We start from the raw sequence: 20,785 nt of genomic DNA, 5'->3' as shown, positions 1-20,785 counted from the left end.
GCTATCAAAAATTAATGTGTGTGTCCAGGTAACTCTCCAACGAGCACTGACGTTAAAAGGTAATAAATGTACAAAAGGAGGAAAGAAGACCATGTAACTCAAGATCAATAGGAGACGGTGGCTTGATCTATAAACACAGTGTCCAAAAGGGTAAACTAAAATTGAGCATATAAGATTAAAGACAACCAGTGTCACATTCATAGTAGAAAAAGATCGAAGAAATCAGAGATAAGTTCTATGGAGACTGTGGTGTAACGCTGATATACAGCATAGACAAAATCGAACTGCTCGCTTCCTGAATGGCTTCTGTCCTTCTGTCAAAAAAAGAATGGAATGGAAATCCATACGGAGAATAGAATTTCAAGACGGTGAAGAAGCGTTCTTTTCATTTGGCAGGCACAACGCTTTCACAGTGTGGAAAGCATCATTCTCATCATGGCAGCTGAAGGAGAGGATAGAACCCAAGGCCAGAAGGAATGCCGAATGCACAACAGTGGTGTTCCGCTGATCCATTGGAGAAAGCCACGTGAATGGGGAGGCTTATACAGATAACAAAGGAGGAAGCCCCTCAAATGCCTGTATTATTTTTGTTAATACTTCACAGAGTGTAGCCAAATACCATGAACCTCATATCAAAATTTAAAGATGTATTTTAAAAAGAGGCAAAGCACTCAAATAGAGCTTATTCCCAAAATTAAAGACAAGCTTGGTAATTATCTAATTTGAAAAATAATAATAACAATAACAATAATTTACATAAAAATAGGCGGGAAACTTATCCTACCTAATTATTCCTATGCAATGACCTTTAAACAAGTACAGCTTCCCATAAAAGCCACCAGGATAACACCAATCTAAAACTGTCCTTAGACACTGAAGCACTTAATGACAAATGCGAACAAAGGAGTACCAAGGGATCATCCCGGATTCTAGACGATGGAGAATCAAGGAGCACAGATTCGCCAGAGCTCTCTAGATGAGATTTTCTAACAGACCAACAATAGCATATGTTAGATATGAAATGCAACGATGACTGTGGGAATACTGTGCAAATGTCAGTGTGTACAAATATAAAATACTCCTTTTTCATTATTTTCCTGGCTTAATGACAGTCTGTCAATTATATTTTTCTATAGAAATGTATAGTGTTTTGATTGGTCAATAAATATCTGGTAATTTTGATCAATTCATATCAGTTCTTTGACCTGTCATAACTTGAAGAACCAAAATAAAAAGGTTTTATTTTGTGAACAATAGGCTGGCAGACCCTGAAATCTAGATACCCATGACTCAGCAAGGCAAAAATGCGACACAAGCTCAGCATCAAAGACCTGCCAGTTTTTTCTCACACTTTACCATGACACTCCATCGTATTCATATTATTCCCAAACCATTTGCCAGCTGTCTTAGATTCCTTCGGTTACAAGCAATAAAAACTGAGTTGGATAAATAAGTAAAACAAACAAACAACAACAATAAAAAGCAAGTGAGGAAAAGTGAAGTGTACGTGATTCACCTCCTCTTCTACAGACTGCCTTTGTCTACTTCTTTGTGTACATGGTGGAATATGGCAGCCCTGTAATTCCCAAGTTTGCATCACCTCAATTCAAACTCAATCTATGACAAACTGAAGTCTCACCCACATTTCCAAAATCTGAAATTAGAGAATTTGATTGTCTCACCCTAAATCCAGCATCTATGTCTGGGTCAAACAACTGTGGCTAAAGAGGGTCCACAAAGTACTAACAGGGCTGTTGTGAGAGGATGAGAGGAGCCAATTTCCTGTGGGTGGATGGGTATAGCTGTAAAGGAAAAAGTCTTCATGTATTTGGGATTATAGCAAAATATCCTGTGCTTCATAAGCTTTAATATGTCTATGAATCATCTGGGGGCCTTCTTATACTGACCTGGATTCAGTAGTTGTTGTGGGATCTGAGAGTTTGCATTTCTAGCAAGCTCTCCAATGATACTGATACTGCCGATCTGCAGATTACACTTGCCAGTCAACCAAAATTGCTTGCCTTCCTGTTTACCATATCTCAATGCTTATTAACATTGGGCAGTGATCCCCCTTCAAATGTGAACCTGTGATGAGGAACACAGCTAGCTGATAGCCTGCCACTGTGGGTGCCTTCAGGATTTGCTTGGCTGTCAAACTGAGGCCGCAAACTGCCAGGGCAGCTCCCAAACAATGAGTGAGCATGGTGGTGGTATAGAGGCCTGTCATTTCTGGCCAGCATGGGACCCCTGCACCAGACAAGGGAGGTTGGATGATGAAGTGCATAGAGGTCAGCCTCCCGGGACAAGGAGCAAGGCAGAGAGGACAGAAAATTGGTCTGGGTGATAGAATGGAAAATAAGTCCAGCTGGGTAAATGCTGAATTTAAGTTATGAACAGGGCACAGTAACATAGGAAAAGGAAAAGAATAGTTGTGGAGAAGGCTGTCCTTCCTAAAAAATGGAAAATCAAAACCTGAGCTTGATATCTGGCTTTGAATATTCGAGGATTGTCCTAGGGAACGTGGTTTAATTCTTCCGTGCTGCTTTAGAGAGCAAGACGGTGATTCTAAGGGGAAATATACTCCATTTCAATAAAAGGAAAATCTTTTAACAATAGAGCTACTTCACCATTATATGATTTATGGGAAAGTAAGTTTTCCATTGCTGAAAGGATCCAAGAAGGGACAGTTGGAATGGGAACCTGATTGACGGCGTGATCAGACTGATTATCAGACAGACCTCAAGTGAGGTTATAGGCTATCGGGGGAGGTCCAAGGCCCTAGCATTAGGAGGAGTTTGGTCAGCCATTACTTCCAGTGTCTGGCTATGCTGTGGGCCAGACATCGGGACAGGTGCTGGTGACAGAAGCTCTCTCCTTGACCAAACTTTAGTCAGGCTCCTCTAAGCCCTTTAATCGACTAGGCCTTGACCTTTGGACTTTTGTGTCTCTCTTTGCATCACTCAATTTTGGCAAAAATTCTGCTAAATCAGTTTAGCAAGAATCCCCACTCTCAATATCTGATCAACCCTTGATATCTGATCAAACTCCTCATCCCCATCCCTTCTGCAAGGGGTACCTGATCACCCCGACCTGGCTTCAGTAAGAATCCTGCCAAGCTGGTTTAGTCAGAATTGCCCCTCACCTCTAGTGTTTCCTCTTAGTATTTTTCCACTCATTGATCCGCACCCTGCTCCTTCAGTAAAATCCTCATTTTTCTATACTGTATTTGGAATTGAACGCAGCTCTATAATGAGGTATCTTTTTCCCTATTGCAATAGTTCCTGAATAAAATCTGTGTTTACCACTTTAATTAGTGTCCAGTTCTGTTTTTTCTTCTTTAACACTGCGGATATCATGGTTAGTAAAACTCTCCTGCCTTCAAAGAGGATAAACATTAATAGAAGGAGATAGACATTAATGAAATAACTATAAAGTGAATGCATACTTTTTATAGTTATTTCATTAATGTCTGTCTCCTTCTGCTATACTGAAGATTCTAATGCAAATTAAAGATAAAGATTATGAAGAAAAAGAGATACTATCTTTAAGTGATCTAGGCTAAAAGAGATCAGAGACAGTTTCCCAGAACATGTGACACCTGAGCTAAGATTTCAAGTGGGAGAAGGAGTTGACAAGGCGTGTGTGTGTGTGTGTGTGTGTGTGTGTGTTAGAGTCAAGGGAGTGTATCTGTATCCTCCCAAATCCTAGAAGGAAAGATACAGGATATTCAAGAAGAGTAATTGATGAGAGTTTACTGAAGGGAGTATTTACAAAGATGTCGGCAGGTCTACCAAAGAGGAAAGGGTGAGCATACAGGGATCGACAGCAGTGAGAGCCTAAAGGACCGAGGTAGGGGCAATTACTGTAACCCAGGGAGAGACACAGATGTGGGAGAAGGCTTGCCTCATAAAAGCTGTTGTCACACAACCACTCAAACCCTAAGAGAATCCAAGTGATATAGTCTACAGAGGCCAGCATCCCAGAGCACAGAACAGGGTCGAGACCGACGGAAACTATCTAGAAGGTAAGACGACAATAACCAGCCAAAATAAAGCATGATGCCAGGTGAGGATGGAGGGGAGGCCCAAAACATGAAGGAATTTTAGATCATGTTAAAGAATTTGGACGTATTCAAGAACAACGGGTGCCAGAATATCAGGGCCAATCAGCAGCTCAGGGAAGTGTTTGGGGTCAGGAGTTCTCAGCTAGCATCAGGAACTCTGCAACAGAAACTGGTACTTGGTCAAGACTTCAGTCCTTGGATTCCTGTAGTGGCGGGAAATTAGACTGTAATGAATTGTTAAAGAATGTCCACCTCTCATTAACAGTGGCTGCCTGAAATGCTTTGTTGAAAAAGGTCCTAGAGCACTATCCAAGTTGAGCAGGAGGAGTGCCGCGATTGATTAGCAATGTGCAATCCCATTAATCTGTTTTAGAAAGAAGTGGGTAGATCACGTCCTTGGACATTTTCAAAGTGCAAGATCTTATAAATTAGTAACCACGTGTTGCAAGGTTTGTTTTTTTTTTTTTTTTCATTATCAGTGGCCTAGCCATTTTAGAACTAAATTGACTCTAGAAATTCTCAGGCTTCTGACACTTGATAGCAAAAGGCAATTGTGCTGAAACTTCATTAAGAAGGCTATTCAATAATTGAAATACTTACTGAAGACAGAAAAGCCAAAAACTAGGAAAAAAAATTTCCTCTGTATTTAGTAAGATTTAAAGACTATGTTTTGATATAAAATTTCTTCTAGTTTGCATATTTTTCTATATTGCTTATGGTAAAAGAAAAAGAACTTTGTTTAATAAGTTGATAATTGGCTCTGAAAATTACAAAAGAAGTAAGAAGTTGCTATGAGACTCACTCACCCATTGTACCCAGCATGGGTAAGAGATATTACGGCGTCCTTAGGGTTTGCTTTGCACAAAGAAGACCCTGTGTGATTTGGGGCAAGAAAATAAGGTATTAATGGTTTTCCTTTGAGTGTGAAAAATTAATGAATCAAATTTATTTTAATCCATCTATTATTATTATTAATATAATTAGTATTTATTGAGCACTTACTAGATACTAGTCACTCTATAAAGCATTTATACGGATTATCGCAACTGAATCCTCATACCCAGTGGTATGCTGGTAAACTAGCCCTTTAAAATTAAACTAAACTTAATTTAATTTAATTTAAAAATAACCCTGAGTTTTAAACTTTGCCAGTTTTCATAGTTTAAGCACTTCCATGAATAGTTTAGCAACCAGGTCAAAAAAATTTCTGAATATTGAACAGCTATCTGTGAGTTAGTGCTACCAGCTTGCTCCAGCACAACAGTACTTAAGAAAGTGTATTTGTTAGAATACTATTAAATAAACTGCTGCTACAGAGAACTACAGTAGAGTGGCCCAAATAAGAGAAGTTTATTCCTCTCTCACATTATAGCCTGGGATGGGGTAGGAGTCTCTGCTTCTCAAAGTTATTCTCTAACCCAGGCTGGAGGGTCGGCTCTGCCTCAAAGGGAGTTCTAGTAACAGTCTTTGCCAATAGCAGAAGGTAGAGGGAGGAGGAAGATCAAGACAATTACCTTTAAGATAATCAGAGCTGCTCACATTCTTTCCAACCACACCCTCGATCTTAGTCACTTGACCACATCGAAAGAGGCTGGAAAATGTTGCCTGTAGCAGCCACTTGCCCAGAGAAAGATAGGTGTGTTCAATAAGAACAGACGGGGCTCCTGGGAAAGTCAGTCATCTCTGCCACACAGCCCTACCTGGAACGCCCAGGGGGCAGTGAAGAGTCCTGGTGAAGAGTTCGGGCCACCATCTGAATCCCAGCTCACCTTCCCTACTGATTTTATGGAGAGTTGCCTCAGTTTCCTTGTGTGTAAAACAGAGACAATAGGAGTATTTACCACCTGAGGTTCTTTTTAAGGAATAAACAAGTTAATACACATCGAGACCAAGGAATCGTTAATGGTACATTGTAAGTGCTTGATTTAAGATAGCTATCAATGTTCTTGTTTAGTAGACATGGGCACTGAGGCACATGAACGTCACGAAACTGGCGAACAAAGATGATAATTTGAGTGTTCTCACTCGAACCTCATTCTGGAAGTTTCTGACACATCGTGTTGTTGCTTTGCTTCCTATCCCTGCTGTGTCTCAGGCTAAACGAACGGACTTTCAGGGGAAGAATCAAGGTTGGAGAAGCGGCGGCCAGGAGAGGTATATTCTTATTTGGAATCCCGAGTGCTTTTCAGGGTAAAATTTTAATGACAGTTGAAGCCTGTGGAAAGGAAATTCTTTGTTAGGTGGTTTCTGCGCAATCCCGTGTCAAATATTCCAGTCCTAGAAACGCATACCAACCTGCAGTGATGATCTCAACACCGTTCAGGTGGAGGCGGTGGGCAGCTCAACACAGCTTTGTGAACAGCGAATGAAATAGGGTGTTTTGAATTACTCACTATTATCTGGATTTCTAGGATTTCGTTCCCTTCAATGAGTATGAATAACTCAAAGTTAACTGAACACTTCAAAAGTAATTTTAAAAATGAATGGCCAAAATAATTTTTTTTAAATTCAAATGGTGGCGTATACTCCCTCCCAAGTGAATTCCCCACATTCTAGTCTTTGAGGTCAGTTTCTCGGGACCCCATTCATTTTCCTGAAGTGACAGGTGGTTACCTGCCACAATTCTGGAACTTTGTCAATCAAAATTCAATCTCAGTGGCAAAAAAGCATTCTATTGTTTTTTCCTAGAGAGTTCTATATTTTTTTCCTTGCACTCAATTGCTCTCTTTGGCAGTATAATGATTCCATCAAAAGTCCTGATGGAAATAGAGAGAAGAAATAGAGAGACATCTGGAATTTCTCTGAAACATTGTTCCCAAACTTTCTCATCATGGGATTAAGAGCAGAGCTAGTAAGATTGTCTAGTGCCCTGAATTAATGCAGATCACTCTACTCTTCTCTCTCTGTGCATGATTTTTGTTTGTCATATTAGAGTTATTCGGGTAGTCATGAGATAGCACTGGGAACTGAGGGCAAATGGGAAGGTGTTCTGCCCCAAGGTATCGTGAGGTAGCATGACTATAGGGAGAACTTAAATTGTGGAAGGAGGAGAATCACAGCTGGAGAAAGAATCCCATCTTTGTCTGGATGGGTACATGGTCTCAAAATGAGAAATTGACCATTGAGGTCAAAAACCAAAATGGTAAGGAAATCTTGGAGAGTGGGCGAGGAATAGATTGGGACTCATTTACTCAGGCTGTCAACAGAGAAAGAGCACAGATCTATTTTTCTTTGGCACCAGGGCTGAGGCACAGGGAGGCTCAGGGCTGCAGGGTTAGAAGGAGAAGTCTTGTCTCCAACAACAAAGGCCCGTCCTCAAATCTGGGTCTGAGAAGGGACCATTTTTCCCAATCTGGATCAGATGACAGATCAGTTTCATAATCTATGCACATTTTAGGCATCTCAGTGCCTTCACATGTCTGCCCAGCTGCCTCAAGTTCCCTCTGCAGCTGAGGCACCACCCCCTGCCACTTTCCTCACTGTGCAAACTTCTACCTGTGCACTCTCCTATCCACTCAGCTCTTGAACTCTGCTCTTCAAGGCTGTCATTTTGATATGAGCTAACACTCAAGCCAACAAGCCAAATGCAAAATTTGCCTAGAGTGCCTATTTTTTATTAGACATTCTTGCATTCTCAACAGTGTTGCAGTGCTGTGGCACTAAGAATTAGGCCACACGCTGCTTGTGTCATATATGCTGTCAGGGACTTACACCTTTTGATATATTATTCCTCCTTCATTTTATTTGTATTTTTAATGCCTACGAATCACACCATATCTGTAATTTTTATACTGAGGTTGTTTTCTTTGCCGAATATAGTCTTTATAGTTATTATTTTTAACAGAAAAGAAGACAGCACATGCACCATCATCATCCATCCTTCAGCTTCAAAAATTATCAACATTCTGCTGTTCTGTTATTGTTTATCTTGTTTTTAATGTCTTGCAATTGTAAATGTGTTATGAGGAATGATGCTCAAAGTATATTCTGTATTTAGACCTCATCTCTTTGACACAAACACCAGGAAACAGAATTTCTGAGAGTAAGCCATCCCATCTCTCTATACTCCATGTATCAGTGGGTTTAAACAAAGGCCCATTGCTTCTGTTTATGCTTGTGCTTTGCCCACTAAAGACAAGCTTTACACTTTTTGGCTGCTTTACGGGTGAGGAATGACCCAAAGTAGGCTCCAAAGCTCAGGGTTAATATTTACCTTACACTGTGATCAATTCTTTGGGGGCCACCTTATGAATGGCACAGAGGCTGTTGCTGTGATTGTAGAGAAACATGAGAAGCATGGATCAGAGTCACGATCAAAGTTACAAATAAGTTTTTTGTGCATTTTAACCAAAGAACAGTTTGAACACAGGCTTTTTTTCTTCCTCCCCAAGCCCTTCTTGACAACACAACAAATGCTAATCTGAAATCAAACACGACACTCTACCTGCAGGACCTGATGCTGACAGATGGAGCTGTGTTTAAATAGCTTCATGTTGCCAGTTCCAATAAAGAAAACATACACAAAAGCCCAAGTCCGACGGGAAAAGGGAAGGTGCTCTGAATGTGAAAGGGAGTCAGGTAAGCATACTGGTCATGGGAATGATCCCGTCCATCAGCACACAGGGCAACATTTCCTCTGCGATGGGCTGGAATAGCCATAGCAGTGGCTGGTGGTGTAAAGTTTGGGAATGCTAAGGGCTTTCCTTTAACTTAGATGAGGCTTGAAGGAAACATGCCAGATTTCTGATTCGTGTTGGGCTGGTGGGTGTGCAACAGCTGCTTTTGTTATCTGAGAATGAGGCATCCTGGGGCTGTGGGACCACTCTAGGCTTAATGATTTGGGGTTTCTGTTAAATAAAGGTACATTCTAGTGGAAGATGAGGCCTCAGAGGCTCCAGAAAGAAAAACAACCTTTACCTTGAATTTTTGGATTTGGTTTCAATGAGGCTACAGTCGTACATCAAGTTGAAAGACCTACAAAATACTTTGTTAAAAAAAAAGCCTTTCGTCCTCAACCTGATTTGAATCAGTTCCAGCACCATCTGGAGAGAATGTTAAATTTCGTCTCTTTGATCCTATATGGCAAAGAGCCTCGCTTTACTATGGCCTTTGTAACCCTCATCTTTCAGGTGTGGGTCACATCTATTTCACAGCACCCACGGCCATCTAAGGGTTCTTTGCAGAGGTATCCTGGGTGTTTCGTTGATTTGGAGTTGGCTTCATCCTAATGTCCTTCAGTCAGACTATAAAGTTATCCTGTAGCTCTGTCATCATCTTTGAAACCCATTGATACACTGAGTCACCAGCTTTTATGGGTGAACATTCTTGCCAAACTCTGTGGGAATCATTAACGTTGCAAAGATTAACAAGACAGTCACTAAGCTTAAGGAGTTCAAGGAGTTGCAGCAGATAGACTTCAAATACATCATTATAAAGTAATGTGCAGTAACTGGTGGTCCCCACCAGGAGAGTAATGAGGGCACAGTAGCTCATTCCACTTGGGATCATTGGTGAGAGCTGCACAGGGGGTCCTGGGGAGAGTCACCATCCGGTCTTTAACAGAAAGGAAATCAACAAGTAGCTACTATTTATGGAGCACCCAAAATGTGCTGGGTATTAGAGCAGGCAATTTAATGTAATTTAATTAAGTTAAAATGATAACGCATACATTAGATATTATAAATCTCACTGTACAGATAAGAGAAGTAACAGAGAGGTAATGAGCTGAAGGACACACAGCCAGAGAGTCAGAACACAGATATGGATTTAATTTTTTCTGACTTCAAAGTCCACGCTCCTTGCTCAATGCTGCACTGCTTTTGGACAAAGGAAAGTGACAGAGATGTGTACCCAGGCAGAGAGGAGGAGTTACTGCCACCAATTTTTCCCATCTGTTCCTTCACCTCTTTCCTCGAGGCCAGACTCAGTACCCTGACATTTTCTCTGCCTTCTCAGTCACTCAGTGATGGCACACTAACTGCATTTCCTCCTCCACTCCTTCAAAGGATATATTCCTTGGAAAAGACCCCAAAACAAACTGCAAAAATGGAGATTCCCATGAGAATAAAGCAAAAAATAAAGGAAGAAACTAAATAATAATACTCCATAAATGTCTGAAGCGTTTCCAGTTTTCTCTAGAGTCTAGAAGGCTTTGCTACATGCGTGGTCAGAGCAGCCTGGGATCAAAGCATAATTTATACATTTTTTGGAAAGCTCTCTACGGGTCTCAATTAATTAAAATGGCACTTGGACCATTTCTAGAGAATAGAATGAACTTAGACAATAGCAACATATGACAGATAGACTAATTACAACAGTCTCCTCTGGACCCGCTAGAACCCAAGAAGATAGAAACTCTGACTCAGCACCAGATTGCCAGTCCTGAGACCATGGTTTCTGACTAGTTATGGATCAGCTGAAGTGAGCCCGTCTCTCTGTCTTCAAGCATTTATTATGTGCCTTTATTTGTGTCGATGGAACAAATTATTGACCAAATTTCACTCCAACAGAGCACATGGGAATGCACCTTGGTTTGACTTAGCTTCTGGAAAATTTCACGGGTTTACTGATATTTACTCTACATGCAGGTGTTATGTCCACGTGTGGCCGTATTGCATAGTTATACTGAAAAATATCTACCAAGCAGTTAACCTTGAGACCAAAATGAGTAATACTCATCTTCTGACGAGAGGTGGCATGGCTGTCTCACTAGTCACATGTCCTTATTAGACGCCCCAATTTTCACAAGTGATTAACAGTCCACACCTTGCCCAGCTGACTATTAAAGCAGAGGATTTTGTTCTGAACTGGTATTAAATAGCTCAATGTCCACGTGAATCTCCTAGGGAGATTCCTACACAGATTCTGATTTCCATAGGTCTAAGGTGGGTCAAGATTTGGCATTTCTAACAAGCTTCCAGAAACATTGCTGATTCTTTGACCACACTGAGCAACAAGGCTAAAAATTAACTGTGCCCCAGGTACTTAAAAGAGAGTCATCTCTGACACAGGACAACTCACCTGCTTTTGAGGAGCTAGAGAAATGAATGAATTATGCATACTTTGGAAAATACTTGGTAAATAATGTTTATCTCGGTTGAGCTATTGAGGAGTTTTTCTAAATCGCTAAACAATACTTCAGCGTATGTTAACGTAAATTCTCGTTTACCCCCACAACAGTCCTAAGACATAGCTATAGTTATTACATTTAATAGATGTGACACTGAAGTTCAAATGGCTTAAGTAACCTTCCCATAGTCACTCAGCTCTTAAACAACAGAGCCAAATTTGGACCCAAAGTTACTGTAATTTGTTCTGTCTTTTACTTCTAAGTTCATTTTATTTTCTTACTCTTGGTTCCGTTTTCCATTATTTTTCTTAGTTACTTTAAATATGTTTGTACTACCATGTTACATGGACTTTTGTGCTATCCAAGACTTCCTTATTATAGAAATAATTCAAGTAAAAAAGTTTGAACACAAAGGAAATCATAATTATTTCTATTTCCAGCCCCCAGAGATAATTCTTCTTAAAGTGTCGGTAACTCTCCTTCCAGGCTTTCCCCCCATGCTTATGCTGACCTTTTTCCTTGAAATAATGGAATATGATTCCAGTATATATATTGCAATTGCTTTGTTTCATTTAGCCATGTAATTTAATCATCTACCCATACTGATGAGCTTAATTCCAGAATGTTATTCTTAATGAGTATAGGGCACTTATTTAAATGAGTAGAGACGAATTTATTTGACCTTTCTCTTATTCTCAGGCATTGAGGATTTTGTTTTGTTATTTGAATTTAAATAACATCACAGCCAATAACCCCTAATACATTTGTGTTTGTGCCCACTTTTAACTGATTTTCTTTTTTTGAGGAAGATTAGCCCTGAGCTAACATCTACCGCCAATCCTCCTCTTTTTGCTGAGGAAGACTGGCCGTGAGCTAACATCCATGCCCATCTTCCTTCACTTTATATGTGGAACACTTGTCACAGCATGGCTTGACAAGGGGTGCCATGTCCGCACCCAGGATCCAAATTGGCGAACCCCAGGTCGCCAAAGCACAATGTGCGAAATTAACCACTGTGCCACCGGGCCGGCCACATAACTGATTTATTTTTGATTTTTACTTACTCAAGTAACATATCAAAAAGTTTTCTTGTAAAATCTTTAATTAAGGTAGATGGTGGGAAATCCCCTTCGGTCCTCAGCTGAATTCCATTTCTCTCCCTAAAGAGTCCTCTTACTTTCGAGTGTTTCCTTCAAGACATTTTCACCTTAATACACAGATGTGCACAGCGAATGGCTCCAGGATTTTTTTATATGAATGGAAGCATGCCATATGCCTTTTAAAATTATATCTCACAGGAAATATTTCCTAAAAGAGACATTGCTTGGTCAGAGGGCTAGAGCAGCCTTTTTATCCCACCCTGCCGTCATTCTTCACTGTCTTTTGTTTGTCTTTGTCAAGTTGATAAGTAGTAAATAGTACTCAGTGGCATTTAAAATTAATAGTAATTCTATAAATATACACAAATACCTTTTTCTTAACCCTTTTGAAACATTGCTCCTATCTTTAAAGTTCTCTTTATGCACCTTTTCCCCACAGTCTTTGTCCCTTCCACCAACCATGAGGGGTAAGCACATTTAAGAGTTTGTATGCATTGTTTTAGATCTTTCCCTAAGTTTAGGTATACATACAGATAAGTGTGCAATACTCAGAGTATATATTGCTCTGTTTGTGTGTATGTGTGTGTCTTTTTTACATAATTAATATAATCTACAATTGGCTTTTGAAATGAGCAATATTTCTTAGAGAACAATCAATATAAATGTAGATCAAGGTTCACAAACTTGTCACCAGGGACATTTTGGGCCAGATAATTCTTTTTTGTGAGGGTCTGTCCTGTGCATTGTAGGATGTTTAGCAGCAATCCTGGCTCTTCCCACTAGATGACATTAGTACCTCCCCCATTCACCCACTTCCATAGTTGTGACAATCAAAACTGTCTCCATACACTGCCAGCTGTCCCCTGGGGAGCAAGTTGCTCATGATTAAGAACCATTGATATGATGTACTTCATTCCTTTTTCATATTGCATTACATTCAAAACCATTCAGCATTTCGTTCTGCTACAATGTTGCAATGAGCATCCTTTTACAAGAAGTCAATTTTCTTGAGAGATGACACGGCATGAGAAAGAGCATAGTTTCTGGAGCCAGACTACCTAAATTCAAAGCCTAGATCCTAAATTTGTAAACTGGGGATACTCCTAGAAACTAATGAGGATGAAAGGCATGTAAGCATGCAAAGCACTTAGAATAGTGGAAGCAACTTATTGATAAATGATATCTGATATCACCTGCCCCTCTATGCATGAGTGCAAATGTTTCTCAAGGGTAGAGACAGCAACCACATAGCTGGGTGGTATAAGAGATGCATGATCTTAGTTTGAGGAGATGTTGCAAAATCTCCTCCAAGAGAAGGATACCCAATAAATGAGTATCCACTCATTTATTCTATCAACAATATAATGTAGAGGTGGCTCCTCATGCACTTGCCAGCATAGTTATGTCATACTCAAGTGATTTTTCTAATCTGATGGAGGATAAATAGTATTTCATTTTAATTATAATTTGTATAATTATAAAAGTATAATCTCTAATTACTAGTGAGTTTGAGCAATTTTTCACATATTTATTGGCCATTTATATTTCCTTTTCTGTGAATTACCTGTTCATACCTTTTGCCATTTTCTGTTTTTATTTATTTTTCTTATTGGCATATAGTCGTTCTTCAACAAGTTTGCTTGGTAGCCTTTTCTTACACATGTTACAAATATTTTTCTTAGCCTGACACTTGATTTTTAACTTTCTGGTGATTATTGAAATACAGAAGCTTTGAATTTCATATTTATTGATCTTTTCACTTTTGCATTTGCTCTTTTGGATTCTGTTTGAAAGAAGGCAGGTTATGAACAAATTGTCAATTGATTGGAAACTACATATTTTACCAGTCCAGAGAAAATTAGAAGCAGAAAAAAGAATAATAGAACACACACTAATGTCACAAAAAAAGTGAACTAACATTGATGAATCAGCAAATGCACTAGGATTTTCATACATATTAGGCCAATTTCACTGAAAGATGATTGTGTGACACTACAGGAGAAGACAGAAAATCTAAAATGAAGAGGCCATCATTGTAAGCTCATAGTAATTGGGGGCATTCAGTGTAGAAGCCAAATTTAGTAATAACTCCTGAACCACGATGGTACAGTTTAATCACTGGATTTGGCAGTAGACCCTGACTTGTATTTTGAACACTCTGTTTGAGTGTGGAATTCCCTTAAATTGTATTTACATTAAACGCGACTGAAAGAAATGTTAGTGCCTGTGTTATTTTAAAAATGGAATACTTCAAAAACTCTGCATCTCTGTGAAGTTAAATGAATGAGGTCATACTATTCTTGAGTCACGGTAATGGGACATAACAGTTTTTGTACCTACCTTACCCTTCTTGGGTGTGGTGAATACCACCTCCCCTTTTTCTGGATTCATGCTCCTATTAATCTAGAAATAGGGATAGTTAAGAAAGCAAAGCAAACTGAGAAAAGTGACTTAGACTCTACAAGCATAATAACATACTGCTGTTGTGTCAGATGCTCTCAGTCTCACCGTTTTGACTTTTTAACATTTCATTGTGAGGCTAGGTCTGAAAGGAAAATTTTCTTCAACCCCTCAGACCAAGGGCAAGACCTGATCTATCTGTCATTCCCCTCAACAGCACTGCCTTCACTGAGGGAAAAGCTGTTTTGTAACCATTTGACTTTAGTCAGATTAGAGGCTGAGGGGAAGAAGAAAGGGACACTGCGAGAAGAGCAGGAGATTAGAAGACCAAGAGGCCATGAGAAAAGAGAAAGAAATCACAAAGGAGGGCTCTTTTATGCCTTTCTGAGGTGGACTCGGTGTGGATTGCTAGGAGACAGAAGGAGGGAAGTAAAGAGCTGTTTCCACCATCTTCAGGATTTGGTGCGTGACTGTTTAGTGTTAAGACCCTTCTCGTGATGGACTTCCTGCCTAGCGTGGGTGGAAATATCTTCTAAAATACTTCCAAGTATCTGCAGAGGTTATGGGAGAAATAGCAGCGGAATGCAGAAGCACAGTTTGTTGTTAGGAATCTGATAGGAGACCCAGCCTGCAGTAAATGAAGTGGAGTGATATTCTTACGACCTAGCAGGTGCGTTCCAGAAAAGCTCTTCATTTCAAGTCTGTGTCTGGCTTGGTCTGTGGAACTGACGCGTGGGCATAAGTCTTCGGCAAGGGCAACCAGACTGATGGAGGGTAGCAAACCAGTTCTTTACATGAGCAGTGTTAAACTCACACACTGGAGACAGCTCTCAAGTCAAGAAAGACTTGAACTTCAGAGAAATGACTCTTCATAAAAAGGAAAAGGATGATGTCAAAGGAAGACGTGTTACACTTTTATGCGACTCCTGTATTCCTGTAAAGTTGGATGTAAATTAAATCCATTTTAACAGGATAAAAGTATTTTTACTATCTTTTTAATGTAAACTTTTTATTGAAGTATATGTGCTCAAAAAAGTATACAAATTACAAGTTTTCCACTTGATGGATCTCTGAAACGAAGCATGCCCATGTAACTGGAACCCAGATCATGGCCAGCTCCCAGAAAGCCACTCTCAAGCCTCAAGCCACTATTCACTACCCAGCTGCCCCAAAGGAAACACCACCCCACTATCCTGCCATGTAACACCAGAGGCCAGTTTTCCTGTTTTGAACCCAATAGAAATGAAAACCTCTGGCTCTGTCACTCAACATAATGTGAAATTCATCATATTGCGTGTGGTTGTAGATTGTTCTCTTCATAACATAGTATTCCACTATATGAAAACGTCACAATCCCACTCTTCTAGTATCTATTCCACTACTCCCTTATATCCCTTCTACTATTTATGGGAATTTGAGCAGTTTCCAGCTACAGACTATTAAAAATGATGTTGCAATGAGCATACTTGTGCAAACATTTTTGTGGGCCTAAGGGGGCGTTTTTCTTGAGTACTTGCCTAGGAATGAAATTTATGGATTATAATATATTTTTTATATATATGTATGAAGCCGGGTACTTGAGGGTTACTGTAAATATTCAGTAAGATTACCTTTCAACCTTGCTATGAAAAGAAGTTAATCTTGTCAATTTGCTGTTTTGTTGTTTAACCTGAGGGGTGACTCAAGGGTCACAAGGATTTATGAGCTTGTTTTCAGAAGAAAAAGAATGCTTTCAGGGAAGTTACAATCACCAGATAACCAACCCCCAGCTGCCTTTGACACCCAGAGTGAGATTGCCCTGGGGCTCATTGGGAGTGAAAGAAACACAGACTACCCCTGTGTTTCTCTGAAAGTCCTCCTGCCAAGCCCCTTAGCTCTATAAAACCCTTTGCCTTCTTCTCTTGTTAAGGCAAATTTGAGAGAACATACCCTCCTCCCTTCCCATTATGGCCGATTTGAATAAACCTTTCTCCATCTACAAGCACCTATGAATCAGTGGTGGGCTTACTGCACGTTGGGCACACAAATTCGAGATTAAGAGGTTTGGTAGCACATATTTTTACACACACACAAAAACTCAGTCTGATTCGATACTGCCAAACTGTTTTCAAAATGACAAATTTTAGACAGAAGTATTTCCAAAGGTTTTTTTTTTTTTTTTTTTTTTTTGCTGAGGAAGATGTGCCCTGAACTAACATCTGTGGCAATCTTCCTCTATTTTGTATGTGGGTCACCACCACAGCATCGCTGATGAGTGGTGAAGGTCTATGCCCGGGAGCTGAACCCACAAACCTGGGCCACTGAAGCACAGCATGCAAACTTAACCACTGTGCCATGGGGCTGGCCCCTCCAAAGGAATTTTGATTCATTTCACCCGCTTTAATTTTTATTTTTTAATTTTAAATAAGATACAAAACCAAGGAGTTTTTTGTTTTTTTTTTTTTTTTTGGATAGTCATGGAATTGTTCTGTGTCTTGATTGTGGGGATAGTTACATGACTGTCCATTTGTCAAAACTTACAATAAAGAGGTAAAACAAAGAGGATGTATAACAAAGAGGGTGAATTTTACTTCATGTACCACAGTTTATTGATTACCCTATGAAGGACGTGTAGTTATTTCCAGGTTTTGGAAATAACATTAGTTTTATGTTGCTATAAACATTCATGTCAGGTGTTAGTGTAGACATATGCTTTCACTTCTGTAGAGTAAATACCTACAAGTGGGATGTCCACCTCACATGGGACATGTATATTTCACCTGATAAGTAACTGACAAATTATTTTCCACAATGGCTTTTCCATTTTGCATTCTCACCAGCAATGTATGAGTTCCAGTTACTCAGTATGTTTGCACCACTTGGCATTATCAGGCTTTGGTTTTTTTGTTTGTTTTTCATGCTAAGAGGAGTATAGTAGTAGCTCATTGTGGTATTAATTTGCATTTCCCTAATGAGTCATGATGTTGGCATCTTTTCATGCATTAATTTCCTATCTATATACCTTCTTTGATGGTGTCAAATCTTTTGCTCATTTTTTATTTATTTTTTTTATTATTTAGTTTTGAGAGTTTTTTATCAGATATATGATTTGCAAATATTTTCTTTTTAGACTGTAACTTGTTTTTCCATTCTGTGTCTTTTGCAGAGCAAAAACACTTTATTTTGATGAAAGCGAATTTATCATTTTTTCTTTTTTGGATTGTACTTTTGGTGTTTTTATCCAAGGACTATGCATAACTTAAGGTCACAAAGATTTTTCTCTTATGTTTTATTCAAAAAAATGGTATAGTTTTATATTTTACATTTAGGTCTATAATCCATTTTAAATTAATTTTTATATAAGGTATAAATTATATGTTAAGGTGCTCTTTTGTTGTAAATGGATGTTCAGTTGTTTCAGCTCAGTTTGTTGAAGAAACCATCCTTTCTCTTTTAAATTTTATACTATTGTCGAAAATCAATTGGTCATATTTCTGCGTGTCTACTTCTGGATTCTATTCTGTTTCATTTATCTATCTATATATCCTTTCTCCAATACTACACTGTCTTGATTATTATAGCTTTATAGTAAGTCTTAAAATAAGGTAATGTAAGTCCTCCAACTTTATTCTTATTTTTCAAAATTGTTTTGGCTGTACTAGGCTATTTCCCTCATCAAATAAATTTTAAAACTAGCTTATTGATATCTACAAAAAATTCTGACAGTATTTTAATTTCATTAAATCTATAGATCAATTTTTGAGAATTGATATTTTAAATATCTTGCATCTTCCAATCCATGAAAGCAATGAATCCCTCTATTTACTTGTGTCTTAATTCATGACTTTCATCAGTCTTTTATAATTTTCTGCATGGAGATCTTGCACAGATTTTATTGGATTTATACCTAAGTATTCCATTTTCTTTGGTGGTATCTTAAATGCTACTATTTTTTTTTTATTTCTAACTGCTCATTGTTAGTATATAGAATTCCAGCTGATTTTTCTATATTCTCTGTGCATTCTTCAGCCTTGCTAAACTTATTTATTCATTATAGCAAGAAAATGTAGAAGGCAGAGGGCAAAGGGGCCAAAGTTTGGGATGGGGTCTCCCTTGGAGACAGAAGAAAAAGAGCAGCCCTGAGAGAGACAGAAAAGGAATGGAGATGAGGGGGGTAATTAGGAGAGGCAGTACATTTAATACTGTTCTGACTCATGCAGCCTTTCACCAAACTCCTGAAAAGCTTAGATTCTGTTACCAGGGCATTACTCAATTATACATTTACTTCCCTTCAATTTTGCTTAATTTCTTTAAATTTTACCTCCTCTGCTCACTGCCTTCCCTTCAAAATTCTTAGATGCCATTTGATGCCAGGAGACAAGCGCTGAACACTGCTTCATGGAACAATTCCATTTCATTCTCTGACCCTTTCCCACCCCTAACATTTTTCCTATAATTTTTGTGGTGTTGGAACAAGCCAGGGTTCTTTTATTTAACAAACATTTAGCCATCATTTATTCTGTATAAGCCACCATACAAGAGAGTGTGGCCAAGGATGACATTCAAAATGTTTAACAACTTGCACAACATCTGACCTATCCGAAAGAACAAAGCCATAGCCTGGGCTAGGACCCTGGGGACCCTGCAGTGCCAGATGTCAAACTTTCAGGTTTTTGAATGCGTGGATATGAGGTGTCCTGGGGGAGGGGTGAGAAAGCAGGAGCAGGGGAGTTCTCTGTGGAGGGCATGGGGCCACTATTTACCAAATGTTACGGACATATTTCAACATTGTGATAACTCGTATGTCTCTATCCCCAGTGGCCCCAGGAACTGGAGAGCTCATTGTAGTTGCTAATCAGGAAGACAATGTATGAACTAATGATTACAGTTTCATGTGGAATGTAATGAGCTCTTTAAGAAGGCACAGGGGAAGTTTTATGGAAATTCAGGGATGTGATCACTTCTTTTGGGAAGGAGAATGAGGACATGTCAAATGACAAAAATAAAACAATTTAGTACTGAGCTCAATGTCCTTAATTCAGGGGAAAACAATCTGTGGACTGGGGGAGTCCAGTGCCTCTAAGCAGTGCAGTGTTCCGCCCAAGGAATTTTGGGCAATAGACAGTTTTATAGAGATTGAGAAGCAGCAACGTGGAGACAGGGCATGATTGGCTGAGGTTGCATATCTGACCTTATTTAGAAAGATCAAGGAACAAGACAATAAGTATAGAGCCCAGAGATGGCTTGGCGTTTGGGAATTGGTTGATGGGATACACTGTGTTTCTGGTCAAGTGGAGCATTTATAGAAACATGAAAGTTCCATTTGCTGACATGGCACCTGGGCAGGAAGGGCTCCATCATGGGCCTAGAAATTTATTTCAACAGACATTCAAGTTGAGTCCCAGAGACGGGTGTATTTAGGTGTTAAAGCAGAAGAAGTGAAGGTGAAAGGCACAAATTAAGCACAGCAGAGAGGTAAAAGTGCACGGTGTTTGCCTGCAACAGAGATGCTCAGCAAAAGAGTGGGGAGAAATAAGATGGCAGCTAAAACAGCAGTGTGGGAAAGAGAGTGAACAAATTGTGGGAGTACAGATTGATTCTCCAGCGTTACAATATATCATTGAATTTTTGAGCTGAAAAGGGACTTATAGATCCTCCAGGCCAAGGTTTTAATCCTTTTGTTGTATAGATGTGGAAACTGAGGCCTGGGGGCAAAAGTGAAGAGCCCAGGATTGCACAGCACTGCACAGTTATGACATCAGAAGCACAGGATTCTCAACTCAAAGCTTTGTCCCCCAGGTCTCATTGCCTGCCTCTTCTAATGTTTGTAAAATGCAAAATAAACCAGGTCTCATTGCCTGCCTCTTCTAATGTTTGTAAAATGCAAAATAAATAAAAGCCTGTAAGCCCAGTTGCTGATGGAGAGGCTTTGATTTCTCACCGAGAGGGCTGGTAGCCTGCCTCGCTTCCTGAGACCGCAGGCGTTCAAGTAGATTACACTCTTCAAGGCTCTGCTTCCTCTTCAGGTGTTTTAATAAGTGAGCGCTACAAGTGGGTGCTCTGGTGTCCCTGCCCCTCCGCACCCAGCCAGCTGAGTCAGAATCAGCTCTTGCCTTCTATGAGGCAACAATGACACAGCTCAGCTGCCTGTTGAAAGACTGATGCAAAACCCAT

The sequence above is a fragment of the Equus quagga genome, chromosome 4, assembly GCF_021613505.1.
Source record: "Equus quagga isolate Etosha38 chromosome 4, UCLA_HA_Equagga_1.0, whole genome shotgun sequence".
Lineage (NCBI taxonomy): Eukaryota > Metazoa > Chordata > Mammalia > Perissodactyla > Equidae > Equus > Equus quagga.
Note: the sequence above shows the minus strand (reverse complement) of the source record.